This window comes from Oryctolagus cuniculus, chromosome 12 (genome assembly GCF_051225735.1).
Source record: "Oryctolagus cuniculus isolate XC-2025 breed Fujian yellow rabbit chromosome 12, ASM5122573v1, whole genome shotgun sequence".
NCBI classification, from domain to species: domain Eukaryota; kingdom Metazoa; phylum Chordata; class Mammalia; order Lagomorpha; family Leporidae; genus Oryctolagus; species Oryctolagus cuniculus.
The window spans coordinates 94,786,642-94,812,414 of record NC_142878.1 but is presented as its reverse complement, the minus strand read 5'-3'; the positions used below and the strand labels follow the sequence as shown (position 1 = coordinate 94,812,414).

General features: G+C 41.3%; 1 long non-coding RNA gene across 1 annotated transcript in view; it reads right to left on the bottom strand.

The window, feature by feature from the left end:
• Positions 1 to 22,615: 22,615 nt before the first annotated feature.
• Positions 22,616 to 25,773, bottom strand: part of LOC149123173 (uncharacterized) — a 48,789-nt gene continuing 45,631 nt past the window's right edge. The window contains exons 2-3 of the long non-coding RNA XR_016218576.1: positions 23,037 to 23,111; positions 22,616 to 22,733 (exon numbers count right to left, since the gene is read on the bottom strand). This is a non-coding gene — a long non-coding RNA (uncharacterized LOC149123173). The remainder of the gene's footprint in view (positions 22,734 to 23,036; positions 23,112 to 25,773) is intronic.

Below are 25,773 nucleotides of genomic sequence, written 5' to 3'. Positions count from 1 at the left end.
AGAGCCGGCCGGCGGTGTGCCGCTCCCCTGCAGAAGTGGGGAAAGTGGCCAGGGGGAACCGCCCTTCCACGGAGGTGGAAGGGATGGTAGCCAACCCGGGAAGAACCAGCAGCAAACCCGGGGAGGGCCGAGCAGACAAAAGAACAGCGCAGGGTCCTGTGTCGTTCCCCCACGAAGACGGGGAGCGACATAATGGTGCCGTGACTCGGATAAAAAGCCTAGGCAGGATTTAGTGTCATTCCTCCACGAAGACGGGGAGCGACATAATGGTGCCGTGACTCGGATTTCTCATCAAAAATCCGAGAGAAGAGGAGAGAATGGAGAGATAGAGGCAAAGTCCTTAAAGAAAAAAAAACCTGTCAGGCCAGATACTGTACCAGGTGAAGCTCTCACTTATAAATGGTGAAACTGTGGCAAAAAATGACCTAAATGAAAGATCCCTGTGAGTGAGATCCCAGCGGAAAGACCGGGCCATATAGAAGGAGGTACCTTTCTCTAAAGGAAGGAGAGAACTTCCACTTTGACTATGGCCTTGTCTAAATAAGATCGGAGCTGGCAAACTCAAGAGGCTTCCAAAGCCTTGGCAGCTCATGACAAGAGCCTTGGGTGATTACTGAAGTCATAACTAAGATTGTCAATTCTTAAATCAACAACAGGAGTCCCTGTGAACTTACTCCCCATGTAGGATCTCTATCCTGAATGTGTTGTACTATGTGAATTAAGGGTATAACTAGTACTCAAACAGTACTTTATACTTTGTTTCTGTGTGGGTGCAAACTGTTGAAATCTTTACTTAGTATATACTAAACTGATCTTCTGCATATAAATATAATTGAAAATGAATCTTGATGATGAATGGGATGGAAGAGGGAGTGGGAGAGGGATGGTTGCAGGTGGGAGTGTGGTTATGGGGGGAAAAGCCTCAGTAATCCAAAAGTTGTACTTTGGAAATTTATATTTATTAAATAAAAGTTTAAAAATGGTGAAATAAAGAACCTCTCAAAAAAACTAGAATTTCAAAGAATTTGTCATCACCCAACCAGCCTCAACAATTATACTTATGGTCCGCCACTGTGGTGTAGCACGTAAAGCCACCGCCTGCAGTGCTGGCATCCCATATGGGTACCAGTTCGAGTCCTGGCTGCTCCACTTCCAATCCAGCTCTCTGCTATGGCCTGGGAAAGTAGTAGAAGAGGGCCAAGTCCTTGGGCCCTGCACCCACGTAGGAGACCCAAAAGAAGCTCTTGGCTCTTGGCTTTGGATTGGCGCAGCTCAGGCTGTTGCAGCAAATTGGGGAGTGAACCAGCAGATGGAAGACCTCTCTGCGCTCTCTCTCTCTCTCTCTCTCTCTGCCTCTCTGTCTCTCAAATAAATAAATCTTTTTTAAAAAATTGCATCCGACCCAGTGCCCCTTCCAACTTCATTCCTTCCTATTCTTTCCAAACCATTTGCCCATCCCCCAACTTCTTCACCTTGACGCAGATTCCTGCTAATGGCATTGTCTATCACAGATAGGTTCTGAAATTTTTGGAAGCTGTTTCTGTTGAGAGGGGAAAATAGAAATGAGGGCAATAGGTAATTGTGTGAGTTCAAATTATTTTTATTTGTGGACCCATGGATCCGAATTACACAGATGAGTTTACAGCTACATTGCTTTATGTTCTCAGTGACCGGAAAGTCTACAGAAGGGAGCTCTCAGTTTGGTCACCTTAGTCCATCCCAACTTTAACTGAACCATTTTTACTTCAAGTCTACAGGGAGTTCTACTTCCACAACATGAGCACTTACAATTTCCTGATTTGGCAAAAAAAAAAAAAAAAAAAAAAAAAAAAAAAAAAAAAAAAAAGGAAAGAAAGAAAGAAAAAACCCTGTCTCCTGGATAAGAAAAGTTGGTCCTGAGGCTAAACTCTTGGTGTAGGATTCTACAAAGTCTCAGACCACATTCACTAACTTAGTCCTAGTCCCTGTTCAGTCCTGGTATTCCAGCACTTCCCAGGATCACTTGGGGGTGGTACTCAGGACTGTAGATGGTCTCAGGTCTACACCAGTGCTCCTATGGGTAGCAGAACATCCATCTGAAATCTTCTCACATCTGTTCTTCAGAAGAGTAATTGGGGTATTCTATGGATCAGAGAGGATGTTGTGAAACACTGACATATTCCCAAGGATCAGGTATTCCTACTGAGGACAAGGAATGGAACATGAAGTGAGAATACATTCCTGCCTACATCAGGCTTAGCCCATTACATTGACATCATTCTATTGCATCATACAGATGCTGAGATCGTTGTAGGAGGGCACAGATGGGACCCAGTAAGCAACACAATCACCAATAGGCTTTAACCAAACAAATGATCCTAAGTTGGAAGGTAGCACCAACCACTGGGACATGAGAATGAAGGTCAGCATGCGTGTGCATAACATGAAAAGACCCAGAATATGCCATATTAAGCTAGAATTACACCAAGTGTGGGCAGTGAGGGACATCCGTCAGGTTCCAAGGTGCCTAGGTGGTTCCAGGGTGGCTATGTGAACCAAATGGCAGATATGGTGCTTTTGGAAGGTAAGTGGGCAGCAAATTAAAGGCCTTGTCTTTCTTTCCTTATTTCCCTCCCAAAGTGGTCTGGGCCCCTTGATCTGCCTTCTTTCTAGATGGCAGAAGAATCCCTCTCAAACTCTCTGGCCATCTTGCCAGTGACAGACCTGTTCCAGCAAGGTTAATTTGGTTGTAGCATCCCCTGACATTATTTTCCCAATAGACTTCACTCAAATACTGAGGCTCCAGGCATCTTTGGGAATTCAGTGCTCCAATTCTGAGTATCCTGGTGATACGGGTTGGTAAATGTGGGTATGAGATGAATGAGGATGGGCACACATGGGAATCACCTGCATGAGGGATGATGATCTCCATATGTTGTCACTGATTCCCAGACTCTTCTCTGCTTTGCTAGTGGAATGGGCCCCCATCCACAACTCTCATTGACCTTTCTACTTTGCAGAGGGAGCATCAAACCTCATTGCTCTCATAAGAGATAGGATGTCTGAGATCCAGGTTCTGTCACTCCCTTCTCCAACATAGCCTACATATATCTCACACAGTCTCATGGGAACAGAACAAACATTTTCTAGACCAAAAGTGCATTTGAGCTTATTTTTTTGTCATGATGGCCATCATATGGGAGGCTGCATGCAAATGTAGGGGAGGCTACAAGGGCCTCACATCTGACACAGTGGACATGATCAGCATAGTTTAGTTGTGAGAGACTATCCCCAAGTGGGTAAAGACCCATGTCTGTTGTTCATTTGATTTTTGCCAACTGACTCAAACTGCCTGTACAAAAAGGCTTAACATGTATGTGTTGAAGGAATGAACCACACAGAGAATTTTCTCAGATACCTGAAGAGGCCATTTCCCTACTCCAGCACCTACAGACCACTTTCTTTTTATATCACGACAAGAACCTCCTAGGATGAATGTGAAATCTGCTTTATAAATGGAGAAACAAGTTGGAATTCTGCGAGCTTTTCCAAACACAGGGGATGTGGGCTACTGAGGCATGAGGAGAATTTCTTTAGGGAAACAAAGAGAAAATCACAAACAGAAATAGCCAGCAGCCTTGGACACAAAGTACCAGGTACATTCCTGTCATGTCTTATGTGACTTAGTTTCTAGAGAATTATGGAAATTTAATCATTGCATCACGCTGATATTCAGAGGGTGACATTCCTGAGACATGGAAAGAGAGTGGCAGTCACCACATTCTCTGAAGTGGATGCATACCCATCTACTAAAAGACTAATTCAGAATTCTCACTAGGAATAAAGGACAGTAGAGAAATATAGGATGGTTCTACTTTGGAGGATGTAACTGGAGACTATACAAGCTTCTCCCACATGCCTGGCTGGAGTCCACATCTTATAGATCTCCAAGTACAGATTGGACTCATTTTCCCTCTAGGTGGGTCCAGAAGGAAGATAAATCAGTGTAAGCACAAGTAACCACCAGATAATTGGATTTCTAGGGTGGGAGCCAACTGACCACTGTGCCAAGAGCATGAGCAGGTGACTTGTGAAGGAGAAATTCCTTGACGGTGCCAAACAACTGAAGGTGACTCAGTGCATTACTTGAAAAATGAAAAACAATGGATTTTTATTTAGCAAAATGATAACAGATTGGCAAAAAAAGAAAGGATACTAACATGAAGGGAAGATAGATCAGCAAAGCGGCTGCATTTGGAAACTGCTGGTCATCACTTAATTGTTCCAGCTCTTTTGGAAGCAATCTGACTGCCTATTAAAATGGTATATATACAGTGACTGGCACTGTAGCACAGTGGAGTATGACACAACTTACAACACCAGCAGCCATATAGGAGTACAAATTTGAATTCCAGCTGTTTCACTTTTTTCAAGATTTATATTATTTTTTGAAAGACAGAGTTGAGAGCTAGAGCTAGAGCTAGAGCTAGAGCTAGAGCTAGAGAGCGAATCTCCCATCTGCTCGTTCATTCCCAAAAATGGCCACAATGGCTGTAGGTGAGACAATCAGAACCTAGGAACCAGGAACTTTTTCCAGGTCTCCCACATAGGTGCAGAGGCCCAAGGACTTGGACTATGTTCTGCTGCATTCCCGGGCACATTATCAGGGAGCTGGGTCAGAAGTGAAGCAGCCAGGATTTGAACAGGAGTCTATATGGGACACGAGTAATGCATACTGGGGCTTTAACCCACTGCACTACATCACCAGCCCCACCAGCTTCTCTATATCGGTTTAGCTCCTTGCTAATGATCATGCATTGTTTGTGGAAGATGCTCCAGATCCCTGGAACTCTGTCACCCATGTGTGACACCCATGTGGAGTTTCAGGATCTTGGATTCAGCCTGGCCAATGTGGCTGTTTTGGGAGTGAAAGAGTGGATGTAGCATCTCTTTCTCTCTTTGTCTCTGCCTTTCTGTCACTCTGCCATTCAGATAAATAAATGAATTTTTTTAAATGTTATATATGCAGATACTCTCACCCAACCTGCGCTTTCCTAGGACTCTATATGGGGATTACTTTGATTATGGGAGGAATTAGGCCCTATACCCTGAATTTATATGGTGATATTCTGACATCCAAGTCACTGAGTGTGACATAAACCCCTTTGGAATATGGTCCTTAAAAATAATTTTTTAAACTTTTATTTAATGAATATAAATTTCCAAAGTACGACTTATGGATTACAATGGCTTCCCCCCCATAACGTCCTTCCCACCCGCAACCCTCCCCTTTCCCACTCCCTCTCCCCTTCCATTCACATCAAGATTCATTTTCAATTATCTTAATATACAGAATATCAGTTTAGTATACATTAAGTAAAGATTTCAACAGTTTGCTCCCACACAGAAACATAAAGTGAAAAATGATAGATGATTTTTTAAATGATGATGAAATCAGATCAGACCTATTGTCATGTTTAATCCCAGTGAGAGTCAAGTTGGGATTGATAATTTCTTTTTTTTTTTTTACAGAAGATCAGTTTAGTATGCATTAAGTAAAGATTTCAACAGTTTGCACCCACATAGAAACACAAAGTGAAATATACTGTTTGAGTACTCGTAGCATTAAATCTCAATGTACAGCACACTAAGGACAGAGATCCTACATGAGGAGTAAGTGCACAGTGACTCCTGTTGTTGACTTTACCAATTGACACTCCTGTCTATGGCATCAGTAATCTCCCTATGCTCCAGTCATGAGTTTCCAAGGCTATAGAAGCCCTCTGAGTTCTCCGACTCTTATCTTGTTTAGACAAGGTCATAGTCAAAGTGGAGGTTCTCTCCTCCCTTCAGAGAAAGGTACCTCCTTCTTTGAAGACCTGTTCTTTCCACTGGGATCTCACTCACAGAGATCTTTTTGCCAGAGTGTCTTGGCTTTCCATGCCTGAAATACTCTCATGGGCTTTTCAGCCAGATCCGAATGCCTTTAGGGCTGATTCTGAGGCCAGAGTGCTATTTAGGACATCTGCCATTCTATGAGTCTGCTGAGTATCTCGCTTCCCATGTTGGATCACTCTCCCCTTTATTTATTCTATCGGTTAGTGTTAGCAGGTACTAGACATGTTTGTGTGCTCCCTTTGACTCTTAGTCCTTTTATTATGATCAATGTGAACTGAAATTGATCACTTGGAATAGTGAGATGGCATTGGTACATGCCACCTTGATGGGATTGAATTGGAATCCACTGGTATGTTTCTAACTCTACCATTTGGAGCAAGTCAGCTTAAGCATGTCCCAAATTATACATCTCTTCGCTCTCTTATTCCCTCTCTTATGTTTAACAGGGATCACATTTCAGTTAATTTTCAACACTTAAGAATAACTGTGTGATAATTACAGAATTAAACCAGTCATATTAAGTAGAACAGACAAAAAAAAACTACTAAGAGGGATAATGTATTAAGTTGTTCATTAACAGTCAGGGCTATGCTGATCAAGTCATCGTTTCTCATAGTGTCCATTTCACTTCAACAGGTTTCCTTTTTGGTGTTCAGTCAGTCGTCACTGATCAGGGAGAACATATGGTATTTGTCCCTTTGGAAATGGCTTACTTCACTCAGCATGATGTGTTTCAGATTCCTCCATTTTGTTGCAAATGACTGGATTTTGTTGTTTCTTACTGCGGTATAGTATTCTAAAGAGTACATATCCCATAATTTCTTTATCCAGTCTACCATTGATGGGCATTTAGGTTGGTTCCAGGTCTTGGCTATTGTGAATTGTGCTGTGATAAACATTAGGGTGCAGACCGCTTTTTTGTTTGCCAATTTAAATTCCTTTGGATAAATCCCAAGGAGTGGGATGGCTGGGTCGAATGGTAGGGTTATCTTCAGGTTTCTGAGGAATCTCCAGACTGACTTCCATAGTGGCTTGACCAGTTTGCATTCCCACCAACAGTGGGTTAGTGTCCCTTTTTCCCCACATCCTCTCCAGCATCTATTGTTGGTAGATTTGTGAATGTGAGCCATTCTAATCAGGGTGAGGTGAAACCTCATTGTGGTTTTGATCTGCATTTCCCTGATTACTAGTGATCTTGAACATTTTTTCATGTGCCTGTTGGCCATTTGGATTTCCTCTTTTGAAAAATGTCTATTGAGGTCTTTGGCCCATCTCTTAAGTAGGTTGTTTGTTTTGTTTTCGTGGAGTTTCTTGATCTCTTTGTAGATTGTGGTTATTAACCCTTTATCTGTTGCATAGTTTGCAAATATTTTTTCCCATTCTGTCGGTTGTCTCTTCCCTCTCCTGACTGTTTCTTTTGCAGTACAGAAACTTCTCAATTTGATGCAATCCCAATAGTTGATTTTGGCTTTGACTGCCTGTGCCTCCCGGGTCTTTTCCAGAAACTCTTTGCCTGTGCCAATATCTTGAAGGGTTTCTCCAATGTTCTCTAATAACTTGATGGTGTCAGGTCGTAGATTTAGGTCTTTAATCCATGTTGAGTGGATTTTTGTGTAAGGTGTAAGGTAGGGCTCTTGCTTCATGCTTCTGCACGTGGAAATCCAGTTTTCCCAGCACCATTTATTGAATAGACTGTCCTTGCTCCAGGAATTGGTTTTAGATCCTTTATCAAATATAAGTTGGCTGTAGATGTTTGGGTTGATTTCTGGTGTTTCAGTTCTGTTCCATTGGTCTATCCATCTGTTTCTGCACCAGTACCATGCTGTTTTGATTACAACTGCCCTTTAGTATGTCCTGAAATCTGGTATTGTGATGCCTCCAGTTTTGTTTTTGTTGTACAAGATTGCTTTAGCTATTCGAGGTCTCTTGTGCCTCCATATGAATTTCAGCACCATTTTTTCTAGATCTGAGAAGAATGTCTTTGGTATCCTAATTTGAATTGTATTGAATCTATAAATTGCTTTTGGGAGAATGGACATTTTGATGATATTGATTCTTCCAATCCATGAGCATGGAAGATTTTTCCATTTCTTGGTATCCTCTTATATTTCTTTCTTTAAGATTTTGTAATTCTCATCGTAGAGATCTTTAACGTCCTTGGTTAAGTTTATTGCAAGGTATTTGATTGTTTTTGTAGCTATTGTGAATGGGATTGATCTTAGCAGTTCTTTCTCAGCCGTGGCATTGCTTGTATATACAAAGGCTGTTGATTTTTGTGCATTGATTTTATATCCTGCCACTTTGCCAAACTCCTCTATGAGTTCCAATAGTCTCTTAGTAGAGTTCTTTGGATCCTCTAAGTAAAGAATCATATCGTCTGCAAAGAGGGATAGTTTGACTTCTTCCTTCTCAATTTGTATTCCTTTGATTTCTTTTTCTTGTCTGATGGCTCTGGCTAAAACTTCCAGAACTATGTTAAATAGCAGTGGTGAGAGTGGGCATCCCTGCCTGGTGCCAGTCTCAGTAGAAATGCTTCCAACTTTTCCCCATTCAATAGGATGCTGGCCGTGGGTTTTTTATAAATTGCTTTGATTATATTGAGGAATGTTCCTTCTATACCCAATTTGCTTAGAGTTTTCATCATGAAAGGGTTTTGAATTTTATCGAATGCTTTCTCTGCATCAATTGAGATAATCATATGTTTTTTCTTTTGCAGTCTGTTAATGTGGTGAATCACATTGATTGATTTGCGAATGTTGAACCATCCCTGCATACCAGGGATTAATCCCACTTGGTCTGGGTGGATGATTTTCCTGATGTGTTGTTGTATTCTATTGGAGAGAATTTTATTGAGGATTTTTGCATCTATGTTCATCAGGGATATTGGTCTATAGTTTTCTTTCAGTGCTGCATGTTTCTCTGTCTTAGGGATTAAGGTGATTCTGGCTTCATAGAAAGAATTTGGGAGGATTCCCTCTTTTTCGATTGTTCTGAATAGTTTGAGAAGAATTGGAGTTAGTTCTTCTTTAAATGTCTGGTAGAATTCAGCAGTGTATCCGTCTGGTCCTGGGCTTTTCTTTGTTGGGAGGGCCTTTATTACTGGTTCAATTTCTGTTTCAGTTATGGGTCTATTTAGGTTTTCTATGTCTTCATGGTTCAATTTTGGTAGATTGCATGTGACCAGGAATCTATCCATTTCTGATAGATTTTCCTGTTTGCTGGCATACAGGTCCTTGTAATAATTTCTGATGATTCTTTTTATTTCTGTGGTGTCTGTTGGTACGTTTCCTTTTTCATCTCTGATTTTATTGATTTGGGTCTTTTCTTTTTTTAGTTAGTTGGGCCAATGGGGTGTCAATTTTGTTTATTTTTTCAAAAAACCAGCTTCTCGCTTGGCTGATTTTTTGTAGTGTTTTTTTTTTTTTGGATTCAATCCTGTTAATATCTTCTCTGATTTTAATTATTTCTCTTCTACTAGATTTGGGTTTGGTTTGCTGCAGTTTTTCTAGGTCCTTGAGATGCGCTGAAAGCTCATTTATTTGGTACCTTTCTAATTTTTTTTTTTATTTTGACAGGCAGAGTGGACAGTGAGAGAGAGAGACAGAGAGAAAGGTCTTCCTTTGCCGTTGGTTCACCCTCCAATGGCCGCCGCGGCCGGCGCGCTGCGGGCGGCACACCGCGCTGATCCGATGGCAGGAGCCAGGAGCCAGGTGCTTTTCCTGGTCTCCCATGGGGTGCAGGGCCCAAGCACCTGGGCCATCCTCCACTGCACTCCCTGGCCACAGCAGAGAGCTGGCCTGGAAGAGGGGCAACCGGGACAGAATCCGGCGCCCCGACCGGGACTAGAACCCGGTGTGCCGGCGCCGCTAGGCGGAGGATTAGCCTAGTGAGCCGCAGCGCCGGCCTCTAATTTCTTGATATAGGCACCTATTGCTATAAACTTGCCTCTCAATACTGCTTTTCCTGTATCCCATAAGTTTTGATATGTTGTGTTGTTGTCTTCATTTACTTCCAGAAAGTTTTTGATTTCTCTTTTGATTTCTTGAATGACCCAGTGTTCATTCAGGAGCATGCTGTTCAGTCTCCATGTGTTTGCATACTTTCTAGGGTTTCCTGAGTTGCTAATTTCCAGCTTCATTCCGCTGTGGTCTGAGAAGCTGCATGGTATGATTCTAATTCTTTTAAATTTGCTGAGACTTGCTTTATGGCCTAGTATGTGATCAATCCTAGAGAAGGTTCCATGCACTGCTGAGAAGAATGCGAAGTCTATAGATGTAGGATTGAAAGTTCTGTAGATATCTGTTAGATCCATTTGGGCAATAGTGTCAATTAAATCTGCTGTTTCCTTGTTGATCTTCTGTCCGGATGATCTGTCTATTTCTGAGAGTGGAGTATTGAAGTCCCCCAGTACTATTGTATTGGAATCTAAATCTCCCTTTAAGTCCCTTAACATATCTTTTAAATAGACCGGTGCCCTGTAATTAGGTGCATATACATTTATAATAGTTACATCTTCCTGTTGAATTGATCCCTTAATCATTATATAGTGTCCCTCTTTGTCTCTCTTAACAGTTTTTGTATTAAAGTTTATTTTGTCTGATATGAATATGGCTACACCTGCTTTTTTTTGGTTTCTGTTGGCATGGAATATCTTTTTCCAACCTTTCACTTTCAGTCTGCATGCATCTTTGTTAGAGAGATGTGTTTCTTGTGGGCAACAAATAGTTGGGTTGTGTTCTTTGAGCCAATCAGCCAAACGGTGTCTTTTAACTGAAGAATTCAGAACATTAATGTTTAATGTGACAATTGATACGTAGTGACTTTGCCCTGCCATTTTCCCGGATATATTTTCTAGTATATGCTTTGAGCTTCCCATGCTCTTTTACTGGTAGGTGTTCTTCCTTTACCTTCTTTCATATTGATGGCCGTGTTTCTGTGTTTCTGAGTGTAGCACATCTTTAAGTATCTTTTGCAGGGCCGGATGAGTGGCCACAAAGTCCTTCATTTTCTGTTTGCTATGAAAGGTCTTTATTTCACCTTCATTCACAAATGAGAGCTTGGCAGGATATAATATTCTGGGCTGGCAATTTTTCTCTCTTAGCACCTGTGCTATGTCTCGCCATTCCCTCCTAGCCTGTAGTGTTTCTGATGAGAAGTCTGCTGTGTGTCTGATTGGAGATCCTCTGAGAGTAATGTGACATTTCTCTCTTGCAGATTTTAGGATCTTTTCTTTATGTTTCACTGTGGTAAGTTTAATTTCCACGTGTCGTGGTGAGGATCTCTTTTGGTCACGTTTATTGGGGGTTCTATGAGCTTCCTGTACTAGGATGTCTCTGTCCTTCTCCAAACCTGGAAAGTTGTCTGCTATTATCTCACTAAAAAGGCCTTCTAGTCCTTTCTCTCTCTCCATGCCTTCAGGAACTCCTAGAACTCGAATGTTGGTTTTTTTAATAGTATCCTGTAGATTCCCAACAATATTTTTTAGATTTCTAATTTCCTCTTCTTTTCTTTGGTTTTACTGTACGTTTTCCTGTGCTCTATCTTCTAAGTCCGATATTCTCTCTTCTGCTTCACCCATTCTGTTTTTAAGGCTTTCTAATGTGTTTGTCATTTGATCTATTGAGCTCTTCATTTCATTTTGATTTCTCTTCACTATCACACTTTCCTGTTCTACTAGTTTCTGCGTTTCATTTTGATTCTTCCTTAAAATTTCATTTTCACGAGAGAGATTTTCAATCCTGTCCAATAAGGATTTCTGTAGTTCAAGGATTTGCTTTTGAAAACTTCTAAATGTTCTTATCATAAATTTTTTGAAATCCGTATCTTGCATTTCTTCTATCTCATCATCTTCATAATCTTGGTTTGGGGTGTTTTGTTTATTTGGAGGCATCATAGTGTCATCGTTGATCTTGTTCCCTCAATTTCTGTGTTTGTTGCTTGGCATAGTTAATTCTTCTTTTGTCACTGTGCATTTTTTTTAAAATTTTTTTTTTTTATTTTATACTATGTCCGTGTTAAGTGGACTGCCTGCTGTTGGAGGAGCCTTGGAGGCTTGAGATGGGTATGGCCTGAGAGCTCTGCTTGGTTCTTCCTGGTTACTGGTGTGCAAAGGTGACACCCTCAGGTTATGCGTGGTAAATCTCTCTCTCTCTATTTATTTATTTATTTATTTATTTATTTATTTATTTATTTTATTTATTCAGGGGGTAAGTAATACCGCACGGCACGGCTGTGCAGAATTGATGGTATTTAGCTTCCAGTCTCTGGCTTCTACCCAAAGAGTCTGTGTAGGCTCCGTTTCTCTTCTGGACTTCCACTGGGTTGCCTAGGCTACTGAATTGTAGTGACTCATTTCCTTAGCTCTCCCCTGTTGTTATGTAAATCCAGAGAGGGGGCCTGCTCTTTGTCTCTTGCAAACTCAAGCCTTGCAGCCTTGCAACCTTTGCAAGGTTGGTGGAGAGAAAAACCCCCAACCCTTTTTTTTCCTTCTTTCCTGTAGTGACTCTGCTGCACTTTCCGGCTCCCCTATAGATTCTGACCCCCGTTTCCCCGCCAATGTCTCAGGTTATTGAGCTCACCTCCCCTTCCAGCGCCGATGTGGACTCGGAGCCCTGGACGTCCCAACTCTCTCCGCTGGTGTCTGTGTGACATGCACTCCCCTTCCTGCACTGGCGCGCAGACCCTGTGGCTCCCGCGGCTCCCGTGGCTCAGCCTCCGTGCGGTGGGCGACCTTGTTCTCCCAGTAGGTCCTCCAATTCACAGCCACTCAATCCAGGAGAGTTTCCTCTGCAATATTTTACTGGTTCTTTTTCTGAGGCTACCTTAACTCCCCTTTTATTAAACTAAATTTTCCCGGACTATCGGTGCGCGCCCTCACTATTCTGCCATCTTGGCTCCACCCCCGGTCCTTAAAAATAATTAATGATAACCCATGACAGAAAGTTCAGTCAAGGACTGGACATCAGCCTTTCACTGCAATACCAAAGTTTTCACTGAATTGTTTTCCTCTTGGGATGTTAAAATACTGTGAAAGCTCCTATTCCTTCCTCTATCAATCCCTAATACTGAGAACCCAAGGAAAACTTGCACCAGGCAAGTTTCTTCCTAAGGAGACTTATACCCTCCAGGAGTTTAACTCCTTAACATTCTCAAATACCATTCTAGCCAAAGTATTGGTAGTAAAATCAAATGTTTCTATTCTAGTAATTCTTTCCTTATAAAGGGAACAGATTTCTATTGAACCCTTTGAGCAAATGACACTTCAAGATGCATCCTGAAGAACCAATTAGACCTAAATTTCAAGTGGGGGCCAAGGATCCTTTGCTGACTAGAGGCTACACATGTTCTCTGTACTACTCTCTGTTCCTGGGAAGCAAAGCACAAACTGAACTCTGCAGTTCCTCCCAGGACACAGTTATGTTTAATAGCTTCTGTGATATCCCCAAGGTATACCTGAACTCAACCCATGCATTCCCACCTTTGGCGTCTTTGCAATGTTTACTAGTGGGAATTAGGTGCATTCAATCTACACCTTTTGCATTTAAAACATAAGCCAGTTTTTCCTCCTCTAAGGATACTTTGGAATTTGCAGGAACACCTGAACATCATTCAAGTAAGTTACCTAAAGCCCACACATCCTCCTGAATTTCCCTATTTCCACTTCTTTTTTTTTTGACAGGCAGAGTGGACAGTGAGAGAGAGAGAGACAGAGAGAAAGGTCTTCCTTTACTGTTGGTTTGCCCTCCAATGGCCACCGCGGCTGGCGTGCTGCTGCCAGCGCACCGCGCTGATCCGAAGGCAGGAGCCAGGTGCTTATCCTGGTCTCCCGTGGGGTGCAGGGCCCAAGTACTTGGGCCATCCTCCACTGCACTCCCTGGCCACAGCAGAGAGCTGGCCTGGAAGACGGGCAACTGGGACAGAATCCGGTGCCCCGACTGGGACTAGAACCCAGTATGCCGGTGCTGCAAGGCAGAGGATTAGCCTATTGAGCCACGGAACCAGCCCCCCATTTCCACTTCTTTGTCTATGGAACTCCCACTTTCAACCAGAGGTAGAGCTAATTTTGAGTGAGTCTTTGATTCCTTTGCCTGTTTACACAAATAATACATACATACATAAATTCTCCCTTAGAAAGCTGATGTATGTGTTTATCTCATGGATGAGGGACCCATTGTGATAGTCTAAAGAGACAGAGAGATCATTTTGAGGTATTTCAGTGGTCATTGGGACTCCCAAAGCACATCAAGTTCAAAATGGACTTAAATTAGAATTTGAAATTTTCAAAACTTTTTTTCAAAAATATCACAGGGTTTAAAACACTTTATTAGAGATCTAAGATGGTTGAACAGGGAAAAGATCTTGATCTGAGCACAGGAAGATAGCAAAAAAATACGAGGGTGAACTGCCTTCCTAGGGGAAACTTGATGAGAAGTTTACAGTGGAAACTGTACAGAAAGAAGAAATGTGCCATGGAGTAGCGAGGAAATTACAATCACACAGCAGTGAATGAAAACAGCTGGTGACTCCCACAGCCTATGGCCTCAGGGGTTGTTCTGTTTTTGTAGCAGGATGCCAGGCAGCCATCAGGGTGGAAACATCATCTTAGTAAGGTGAATTGAGGCTGCTGCAGCCCACACATGACTGGGGGATTTCATTGGAGGAATAAATCTGATCTGTGATCCCCACTTTTAGTCTGTCCTTTAGAGTTGGTGGAGTGGGGACAGGGTGCTCCCAACTAATTCTCACTTCCTTTCACTCTATCATAGCACCCACACTTGACTTGACAAGGGAGAACACTGACCAACCCCTGATAGGTGGCTGATTTTAAGCACTCCTGGCTGTTTCCATGGACAGGTGAGGATTGTGGGGCTGAGTAGATCCCTTGATTCCTGTTACTACGAGAGCCCTCTACCCTGTCACTGTGGGAATTCTGACTGTGATTGTGTGAGCGATAGTGCATGGCTGGGTCGTTGGGCAGCCGCTGTGTCTAGCTTCAGAGGCTCAGGGTTCTGTGTTCACACAGAGGAGTGTGTGGGCCCTTCTGTGGTTCAGATGCCTACTTGGGTGAGGTCCCTGGGCACTGTGTATCTACTCTGATGGCTGCTTCATCATGGCAGAAGGGAGATGATGCTGTGATAATTCAGGCAAAGCAATCTTTCCACCCAGTGCTGATGACAGAGATCTACCAAACCCAGCTTGGCACTCATCCTGGGCTGTTGGCCCACCATCCAGCACTGGCCAGACCTCCCTGCCCCCAAACAGCATACATCTCAATATCTATGGAAGGAACAAATACTACATTAAGCCACAGAGGAATATTTCAAAGATAAAAGGTGTCAAAGGAGAAAATTAACAAGTGTTTCAAGAAATGATGAGAAATAAACATAGAAATATCAGGAACATGAACAAGAAAGACAATATGACTCCCCCAAAGGAACACTACAATACTTAAATATTAGAGTGTGAATGTGAACAGATTGATGAAATGCCTGAAAAGGATTTTGAAAGAATTATTGTAGAATATCTCAAAAACACAGAGAAGCAAATATATGAAATAAAAAAAAACAATATAAAACATGATTGAAAAATTCTGCCAGGAGAGAGAGATATTGAAGAGAAATCAAAGTGAACTATTAGAATTGAAGAATTCAGTATGTCAAACAGAAACTACAGTCGAAAGCCATAGCAAAAGACTTCATAAGGCAGAAGAAAGAAAATTCACACTGGAAGACAACTTTCTGGAAACATCTCAGTCAGACAAAAAAAGGAAAAAAAATTAGAAAGAACTGGAAACAATATTCGAGATATATGGGATACTATCAAATGATAAACATAAGTGTCATGGGAATATCTGAAGGTGTAGAAACAGAATGGATTAGAAGTCCAATTCAGTGAAATGATAAATGAAAATTTCCCTGATTTGAAGAGAGATGGGGACAGAGAAAGGCATAATATAATGATTAAGGTATTATTTCGATAGGAAGATGGGACTGTAGTAAAGATTGCACCTGGAGTGCCTAGCCATATAAAGCAATGTTAATGAATCTAAATGGAGACATAGTACAATAAAATAATACAATACAATGGGAACTTCAGCAACCCACTGGCATCAATGGTCAGAAAAATTGGACAAAAGTCAACAAATACACAAAAGAGCTCATCTACATTATGGACCTAATGGAGAAATTGCTATCTAGAAAACATTTCATCCCACAGCTACAGAATGAACATTGTTTTCATCACTACATGGGACTCTAAGATAGACTATATGCTTGTCCACAGAAGAAATTCAAACAACTGAAATCATACCATGTATATTTTCTGACCACAATGGAATGAAGCCAAAAATGAATAACTTTAGAGATTCTAGAAAATACACAAATGCATACAGACTGAAGAACATGCTCTGGAATGAACAGTGGGTTGTAGTTGAAATCAGAAGGGAAATAAAAAAAAATTCCTAAAAATGAATGCAGATGACAAACCAACATATCAGAACTTAACAGATACTTCAATAGTAGTGTTAAGAGGAAAGTACATATCAATTTTTACCTACATCAAGAAATTGGAGATGTATTAAATAAATGATCTAATAATGCATTTCAAGGACCTAGAAATTTAAGCACAGCACAAGCCAAAGCCCAAATTAGTTGGAGAAGAGAAATAAGTAATATTAGAGAATAAATAAACCTGAACAGACAAAAAATAAAAAATATCAGTGAAATTAAGAGCTATCTTTTAAAAAAATAAACAAAATTGATGCTCCATAAGTCCAACTAACCAGAAAAAAGGAAGGAGACCCAAATTAACATAATCAGAGATGAAAAGGGGGATTTATCAAAGGATACCACAGAAATAAAAAGAATCATCAGGAATTACTACAAATAGCTGTATACCAACAGATTAGAAAATCTAGAAGATCTGGATAATAAAGACCATCCCAAAGAAAAGCTCAAGATTGATGGCTTTATTGCTGAATTCTACTAAACTTTTTAAGGACCTAATTCTAATTCTTAACAGACTATTTCAAATAATTGAATGAGAAGGAATCCTCCCAAACTCCTTCTAAAAGGCCTGCATCACCTTAATTTCAAAACCAGAAGAAAAAAAGGAAAAAGAAAAAGGACCAATATCCTTGGTGAACATACAAACAAAAGTCCTTAATCAAATACTGGCTAATCAAAAACAATGAAACCCGGTCATCTGCAACAAGATGGAGGAATTTGGAAAACATCATGCTGAGTGAATTAAACCAGTCCCAAAGGGACAAATATCATATGTTCTCCCTGATCGGCAACAACTAACTGAGCACCAAAGGGGAAACTTGTTGAAGTGAAATGGACACTATGAGAAACAGTGACTTGATCAGCTCTTGCCCTGACTGTTGATGTACAATGTAATGCTTTATCCATTTTAGTATTTTTTTGTTCTAGTACCATTGGTTGAACTCTGTAATTAACACACAGTTATTCTTAGGTGTTTAAATTTTAACTGAAAGTGATCCCTGTTAGGAATTTGGAAAACATTATACTGAGTGAAATAAGCCAGTCCCAAAGGGACAAATATCATATGTTCTCCCTGATCAGTGACAACTAACCGAGCACCAAAAAGGAAACCTGTTAAAGTGAAATGAACACTATGAGAAACGGTGACTTGATCAGCCCTCACCCTGACTGTTGATGAACAACTTAATATGTTATCCCTCTTAGTATTTTTTTGTTTGTTCTACTTAATACTTTTGGTTGAATACTGTAATCAATACACAGTTATTCTTAATTGTTGAAAATTAACTGAAATATAAGAGTGGGAATAAGAGAGGGAAGAAATGTGCAATTCGGGACATGCTCAAGCTGACTTACCCCAAACGGTAGAGTTAGAAACATACCAGGGGATTCCAATTCAATCCCATCAAGGTGGCATGTACCAATGCCATCTCACTAGTCCCAGTGATCAATTTCTGATCACAATTGATCATAATGATAAGACTAAGAGCCAAAGGGAGCACATAAACAAGACTAGTATCTGCAAATACTAGCTGATAGAATAAAAAAGGGAGAGAATGATCCAACATGGGAGGCGAGATACACAGCAGACTCATAGAATGGCAGATGTCCTAAATAGCACTCTGGCCTCAGAATCAGCCCTTAAGGCAAGTGGATCTGGCTGAAAAGCCCATGAGAGTATTTCAGGCATGGAAAGCCAAGACACTCTGGAAAAAAAAAAAAAAGACCTAAATGAAAGATCTCTGCGAGTGAGATCCCAGTGGAAAGAATAGGTCATCAAAGAAGGAGGTACCTTTCTCTGAAGGGAGGAGAGAACTCCATTTTGACTACGATCTTGTATAAATATGATCAGAGTCGGTGAACTCAAAAGGCTTCCATAGCCTAGGCAACTCATGACAAGAGCCTAGGGTGATTAGTGATGCCACAAACAAGCGTGTCAATTTGTTAAGTCAACAACAGGAGTCACTGTGCACTTACTCCTCATGTAGGATCTCTGTCCTTAATATGCTGTACATTGTGATTTAATGCTATAACTAGTACTCAAACAGTATTTTTCACTTTGTGTTTCTATGTGGGTGCAAACTGTTGAAATCTTAATATATGCTAAACTGATCTTCTGTATATAAAGAGAATTGAAAATGAATCTTGATGTGAATGGAAGGGGAGAGGGAAAGGGGAGGGTTTCAGGTGGGAGGGAAGTTATGGTGGGGGAAGCCATTGTAATCCATAAGCTGTCCTTTGGAAATTTATATTCATTAAATAAAAGTTAAAAAAATACTTGCTAATCAAATTCAATAACAAATCAAAAATATCATTCACTCGTATCAAGAGTTTAGTATCCCTAGTATGCAGGGTAGTTTCAAAATATGCAAATAAATAAATGCAATACATCAAATTAATAAATTGGAGAACAATAATCAGATGATTATCTCAATAGTTGCAGAGATAGTTTTTGATAAAATACAATATCCTTTCATGATTAAAAAAAAGCCTTAAGCAAGGGGCCAGTGATCTGCCAAAGCAGGTGAAGTCGCTGGGTGCTATGCCAACATCCCCTATAAGTGCTGGTTCAAATCCTGGCTGCTCCACTACGTATCGCTATCCCTGATAATGCACCAATGGAAGCAGCAGAGGATAGCAAAAGTACATGGTTCCCTGTACCCACTTGGGAGACCCAGAAGTTCCTAGCTCCTGGCTTTGGACCTGCCCCTACTCCATCCATTGTAGTCATTTGGGGAGTGAACAAGCAAATTGGTGATCTCTATTTGTAACTCTACCTTTTGAATAAATAAATAAACCTTAAAACAGGGAAATTGGGTCTAGAAGGCACATTTCTCAACATGATCAAGGCAATATATAGCGAACACACAACCAGAATCATATTGAATGAGGAAAAATTGGAAGCATTTCCACTAAGATCCAGAATCACACAAAGAAACCTACTTACACTATGGCAATTCAATAAAGTTCTGGAAGTTTTAGCTAGAATATTTAGGCAAGAAAAAGAAACCAAATGGATAGAAATTGGAAAGGAGGAATCCAAATTACCCTTACGTGCAGATGACATGAATATCCTAAAGACTCCACTAAGAGATATTTGGCACTCAGAAGAGAGTGTGGTTATGATGCAGGATATAAAATCAGCACATATTATCATTAGTCTTTGTGTAAACAAGCAATGCTATGCTGAGACAGACCTTGAAATATCAATACCATTTACATAGCTGCAAAAAATTAAGTACTTTGGGAGAAATTTAACCTAGAATGTGAAAGATCTTTACATTGAAAACTACAAAATATTGAAGAAAGAAGACACTGAAAAGGAAGAATCTTCCATGTTCAGGATTGGAGTTATTAATATCGTCAAAACGTCCTCAATATACCAAAAGCAATTTATACATTCAGTGTGATCCCAATCAAAACACCAATGCCATTCTTCTCAAATCTAGAAAAAATGATACCAAAAATCAAAGGGAATCATAAGAGAAGCCGAATAGATAAAGCAATCTGAACAACAAAAACAATGCTAGAGACATCACAATACCAGATTTCAACACATATTCAAAACAATTATAATTAAAACATCCTGATAGTGGTATAAATATAGAAATACAGGCCACAGAAATAGAAGTGGGATGCCCTAGGAAGAAGAGGGTGCAGCAGCGGCGAGGTGGGAGTGTGGGGAACAATCCATGGCAGCTGCTGGGGACCTGACGGCGTGCCCAAAGACTCGGCAAAAGCGGGAGTCCCATACCAAGGAGGAGGCGCCCGCGGGGGTCCGTGTAGGTGCATAAAGACATGGCAGCAGCGGAGGTGCCCAGGCAAGAATGAGTCGGCAACGGGAACAGGCGGTGGTCAGGAAAAGACCGGGCAGCTGCTGGCAGCCACACGGGAGCTCCATTACACATAGGCTTGGGGGGCAGGGTGCCCGGGGAAGGAGGCATTGGCTGCTGGGGTCCCCCGGGGGCACAAGCAGAAACTTGGATGCCTGAGGAAGTAGGGAGCCACAGCTGGATACAAATGCGGGTACCCAAAGACTCTGGCGGCAGGGGTGCCCTAGGAAGGAGGAGGAGGCGAAGGCGGTTGGGAAGGGGCAATGGCACAGCGGCTGCTGGGGACCTCACAGGGTGCCCAAAGATTCGGTGGCAGTACTCAAAGAAGGGGGCGGCAGAGGCTGGGGGCCTCGGGAAGCCTAATAATGCAGCTTCAAAGGGGGTGCCCAACAAAGGAGATTGCAGCTGTTGGAGTCCGCAGCTGGACTCAATGACGTGGTGGCAACGGGGGTGCCAGAATAAGGAGGAGGCGGCTGCTGGGGTGCTCCTGGGGCCCAAAGAAGCTGTGCCAGACAGGTGCCCTAAGAAGGAGGAAGTAGCTTGCCAGGTGAGTGTGGGGGGCAATGATGTGGCAACTGCTGGGGACTGCACAGGGTGCTGTTAGACTCAGCGGCAGTGGGGGTGCCAAGGAAGGAGGATGCAGAGCGCAGGGCCTAATGACACAGTGGCGAAGGGGTGCCCAAAGAACAGGTGGCGGCTGCTGGAATCCGCGCGAGGATACAATGATGCGGCTGCAGCAAGCGTGTTCCAGGAAGCAGGCTGTGGCAGCTGGAAACCACGCCGTGGGGGAGGCCTCCAAGATGTGGCGGCTGTAGGGGTGCTGAGGAAGCGAGATGCCCAAAGACTTGGTGGCAGCAGGGGTGTCTGAGGAAGGCGGCGGCTTTTGGGGACTGAGCGGAGGGCCCAAAGACAGAGTGGCAGTGGGGATGCGTAAAGCAGCAGGCAGCAGCAGCTGGAAACCTCGCGGGGGGCCCCACGGCACGGTGGCAGCGGGAGTGCCCCAGGAAGGAGAAGTAGGCGCTTGATGGGCGTGGGGGTACAATGACGAGGCGGAAGCCGGGAACCGCACGGGGTGCCCAAAGGTTCTGCGGTAGCGCAGGTGTCCGTGGAAGGGGGTGGCTGTAGCTTGGGACAGCGCAGGGTTCCCGAAGTCACTGCGGCAACGGGGTGTCCTAAAAAGGAGAAGGAAGCAGCCGTGGGGTTTTGGGGCGGCAATGATGTGGCGGTTGCTGGGCACTGCGTGGGGTGCAAAAAGACTCGGCAGTGGGGGAACCCCAGGAAGGAGGCGGCGGAGACCACCCAATAACACAGAGGCAAAGGGGGTGACCAAGGAAGGAGGTGGCGGCTGCTGAGGTCCGCAGGGGACCCAATGATGTGGTGGCAACGGGGTGGCCCCTTCATTCATAAAGGATAGCTTTGCAGGATACATTGTTCTCGGTTTGCGGCCTTTATCTTTTAAAACTTGGAATATATCACGCCATTGTCTCCTTTCCTGTAGTGTTTGCGATGAGAAGTCTGGGGTGAGTCTGATTGATTACCTCTGAATGTGATTTGTCATTTCACTCTGCCCACATTTTGGGATTTGTTCTTTGTGTTTCATTGAGCTGAGTGTTGCCATAATGTGTTGTGGTGAATTCCTTTTCTGGTCACATTTTTTCGGACTCCTGTGTATTTGTGGAATTTGGTTGTTTCGTTCAACCTGCCTATGTTGGAAGTTTTCTGATATTATTTCATTAAAATGCCTTCCAATATGTTCTCTCTCTCCACACCCTCAGGCACTCCTATTATCTGGATGTTACAATGCTTGATTGAATCTTGTAAGTCTTCAGTCATGGTTTTTCATTTTCTAATTTCTTCTTGTGTTCGATCTGACTGTATTATTTTTGAAAGTTTGTCTTCGAGTTCTGATATTTGCTCTTCTGTTTCATCTGTTTGATTTCTGAGGGATTCCATGGTATTTCTTTTTAGTCAATTGAGTTTTTCATTTCCAGTATTTCATTCTGGCTTCTCTTTAGGATCTCTATTCCTTGGATGTGCTTTTCATTCAGATCTTGAATCTGTTTCTCACTGCTTCTAAGTAATCTGATTATTAATTTTCTGAATTCTTTTTCTGGCATGACTTCAAATTCTTCTTCAGCCTCTCTTATGGATGGTTTAGCCTGCTCCATTGGGAGTTCATAGGTTCTTCTATATTCTTATTTAGGATTTTTCCTTTGTTCTTTGGCATTTCTGCTTGGTTTAATTTTTAAGTGGATTTTCCTCTGCTATGGGCTGCTAGGGGTCTGTTCTGATTGCCAGTGTAAGCCAAAAAACATTTTTCTAAAACTCTAATATACTCAGGAAGCTACAAAATACTTAATATGTCCAATAGATTCAAAAGGAAAATTAGACAGTTCCTCAGGAGTAAATCACCAGAATGATTGAAAGAAAAAAATCAGAGAGACAAATGCTACCCTCAGGACACTAGCTGACCACTGGAGCTTCATATCTATGTGGATCATCCATCTTGCCCTCTGGGAAACTATAATAAATAAGAAAATGTACAAACTAGAGACTTTCCAAGGATTGAGACATACCAAATATGAGAATGAAATTGAATAAAAAAAGAAGTATAGGCCAATATAAGCCACCAGAATGATAGTTCACAGAAACTTAGAAATTGGAATTATATTTTTATATTTGAAAGCAATTGAAATAAAAATGAGAATGAGAAATGATGACAGCAAGGAAACAGCAAATTTAATCAGCCATATTTGGAGAAGAATCAAATAAAAAGTACGCATTTAAAATAGAAAAATGAGTAAATATAAAATTCACAACTTACATATTGCCTTAAACTCAAGTGATGAGACTATTAAGAGACTGGAAGACTTGGTTGCCAAACTGCATTCATTACAGGCTGATAAAGAAACAGAATATATGAATGCAATCATATGACAGCTGACATGACAAGGAATAAAACACATTTACTTGGATCATTAGATGTAAAAACTTTATAAAACTGTGAAGGATAGTAATCCACCAAAATGATTTATAAATATCTGCCATAATATACTAGAGATAAGATGGTGAATTCAGCATTGCATTGTATTAACATAAGTGAAGTGAAGGGAAACAAATTAAAGTCAAAGTGAATGAAGCTCAGCAGAAATAAACTTTGAGAATACAGAGAGGAAAATAAATTTAACCTAATAACAATGACAGCAGATTCTCATCAGTATTTATATAAATCAAAAAGAGAGGAGTAGAAGAACTGAAATTAATGACTGAAACTCACATCTATGCTAGGCTTAAATACTACTTTGAATTCTAAGAAAAATTCCAAAGAAATAATTGTGCATAATTTTATTACTTTATTTATGTATTCTTCTGAATTGTTTACTTTAAGAAGAAAAAAAGCTGTACAGAAATTTGAAATCAAAGTAGAAGAGCAAGAAATGTGTAAACCTATATGAATATTAAGTCATGGTGATATTTGAATTGAAGCAAATGAAAGCTATGAGTAGCATCCATTTCAGAGTATTTAGATATAAGTAAAGTATAATTCCACACAACTCAATTAATCAGGTATTAGCCTATTCTACTGGAATGATTTTAATGTGTGCAAAATGTGTACTTTATGACAATCAATTTCAATATTTTCTTTGTTCTTTTATTTATTTTCACTTTATTTGAAAAACAGGATCAGAGACAGCAAGAGAGGCAGAGGGAGATCATCTGACTGCTGATTCACTTCCCAAATACCTGCAGCAACCAAGGCAGGCCACGCTGAAGACAGGAGCCTAGAAATCCACCTGGCTCTCCCACCTGGGTGACAGGAACCTAAGTGCTTGAGTGAGCATATGCTACCTGTCAGGGTGTGCATTAGCAGGAGGCTGCATCAGAAGCAGAGGCAGGATTCAAAGTAAGGCACTTACAAAGGGATGTGGGCATTCCAAGGAGTGTCATACCTGCTGTGCCACATGCCCACACCAAGACAACCATTTTTATCACCAAATTGTTAAGACTCTAATGTTTTCCATGGTATATTTTGCAAAATACTGATTACCTTTTTTTTTTGCAAATCAACTGAAATAATAAATAATAGGCTCTGAACAAGGTGAAGACAATGGCAATAACTACAATACACTTAAACTCCTGTCACAAATTAAACTTGCATATTTACAGTGTCTTAATGTATTAAGGTATAAAATATATAAATAGAAAGATAAGAAATGCATTCAGATTTTTTATAGCACAACATAGTCTTTTTTCAAGAAAATTTGTCATAACTGTTTATGTCAGCCTGACAATAATTCAAAACACAATCACGCTTGCCTTCCCCATGATTTGTATATGAGGATTGCAGTATTAGAAAAAATATGCAAAAATATGTTTGGTGCTCAAATAATGTTCCTTTTTTTAATGCACCAAGGTGGAAAAATTTTAATGAAAAAGCCAATCATGCCATATATAGATAAAGTTTTGACAATGCCTTTATAACAAAACCCCAGTAACCATTATACTAAAAAATGTGTGTGTATTTGTATACGCAATACCTATTTTAGGAAAGAGATGAGTTGGTAGAAAATATTAATTGTTACATATTATTTACAAACACTTATATATATTAAATTAAACTATTTTCAATGAAATCTCATGTTCAGATCTCCCCTGAAAACAGTACTTGAAAAATACACAGGTCTATTTAATGGTTTCTCTCTGAAATCATTGCTAAGGTAGTTCTCTTTGCAAGGGTTTTGCCCCTTCAATATCACTAACTCTAACCATAACAACAAACACCACACAGGTGCAACGTGTCATTTCCTGGAGCTCTGTTCACTGTTAAAAGAGGAAAAAGTTTAGGGGCTGATGTTGTGGTGCAATAGGTTAATCCTCTGCCTGAAGCACTGGCATCCCAATGAGCACCAGTTCTAGTCCCAGCTGTTCCTCTTCCAATCCAGGTCTCTGTGATGGCCTGGGAGAGCAATGGAAGGCGGCCCAAGCACTTGGGCCCCTACACCCATGTGGGAGACCCTGAGGAAACTCCTGGCTCCTGGCTTCTGATTGCACAGGTCTGGCCACAATGGCCATCTGGGGAGTGAACCAGCAGATGGAAGACTTTCTCTGTCTCTCCCTCTCACTATTACACTATATCTAAAATATTTTTTAAAAAGATATAAAATATATAAAAGGAGAGAGTTTATCATTGCTACAAAGAATATTTTTTCTTTATTAAAATGTACTGTTTCTGGGGTTGGCACTGTGGCATAGCGGGCTAAGCCTCTGCCTGCAGCACTGGAATCCCATTTGGGTGCCAGTACTAGTCCTGGTTGCTTTTTTGACCCAGCTCTTTGCTGGGTCTGGAAAAGCAGTAGAAGTTGGCCCAAGTGCTTGAGCTTCTGTATCTGCGTAGGAGACCAGAAAGAAGCTCCTGGCTCCTAGCTTCAGATTAGCTCCGCTCTGGCTGTTGGGGCCATCTGGAGAGTGAACCAGCAGATGGAAGACCTTTGTCTCCATCTCTCCCTTTCTTTGCAACTCTGCTTCTCAAATAAGAAAATATTTTTAAAAATATATTGTTT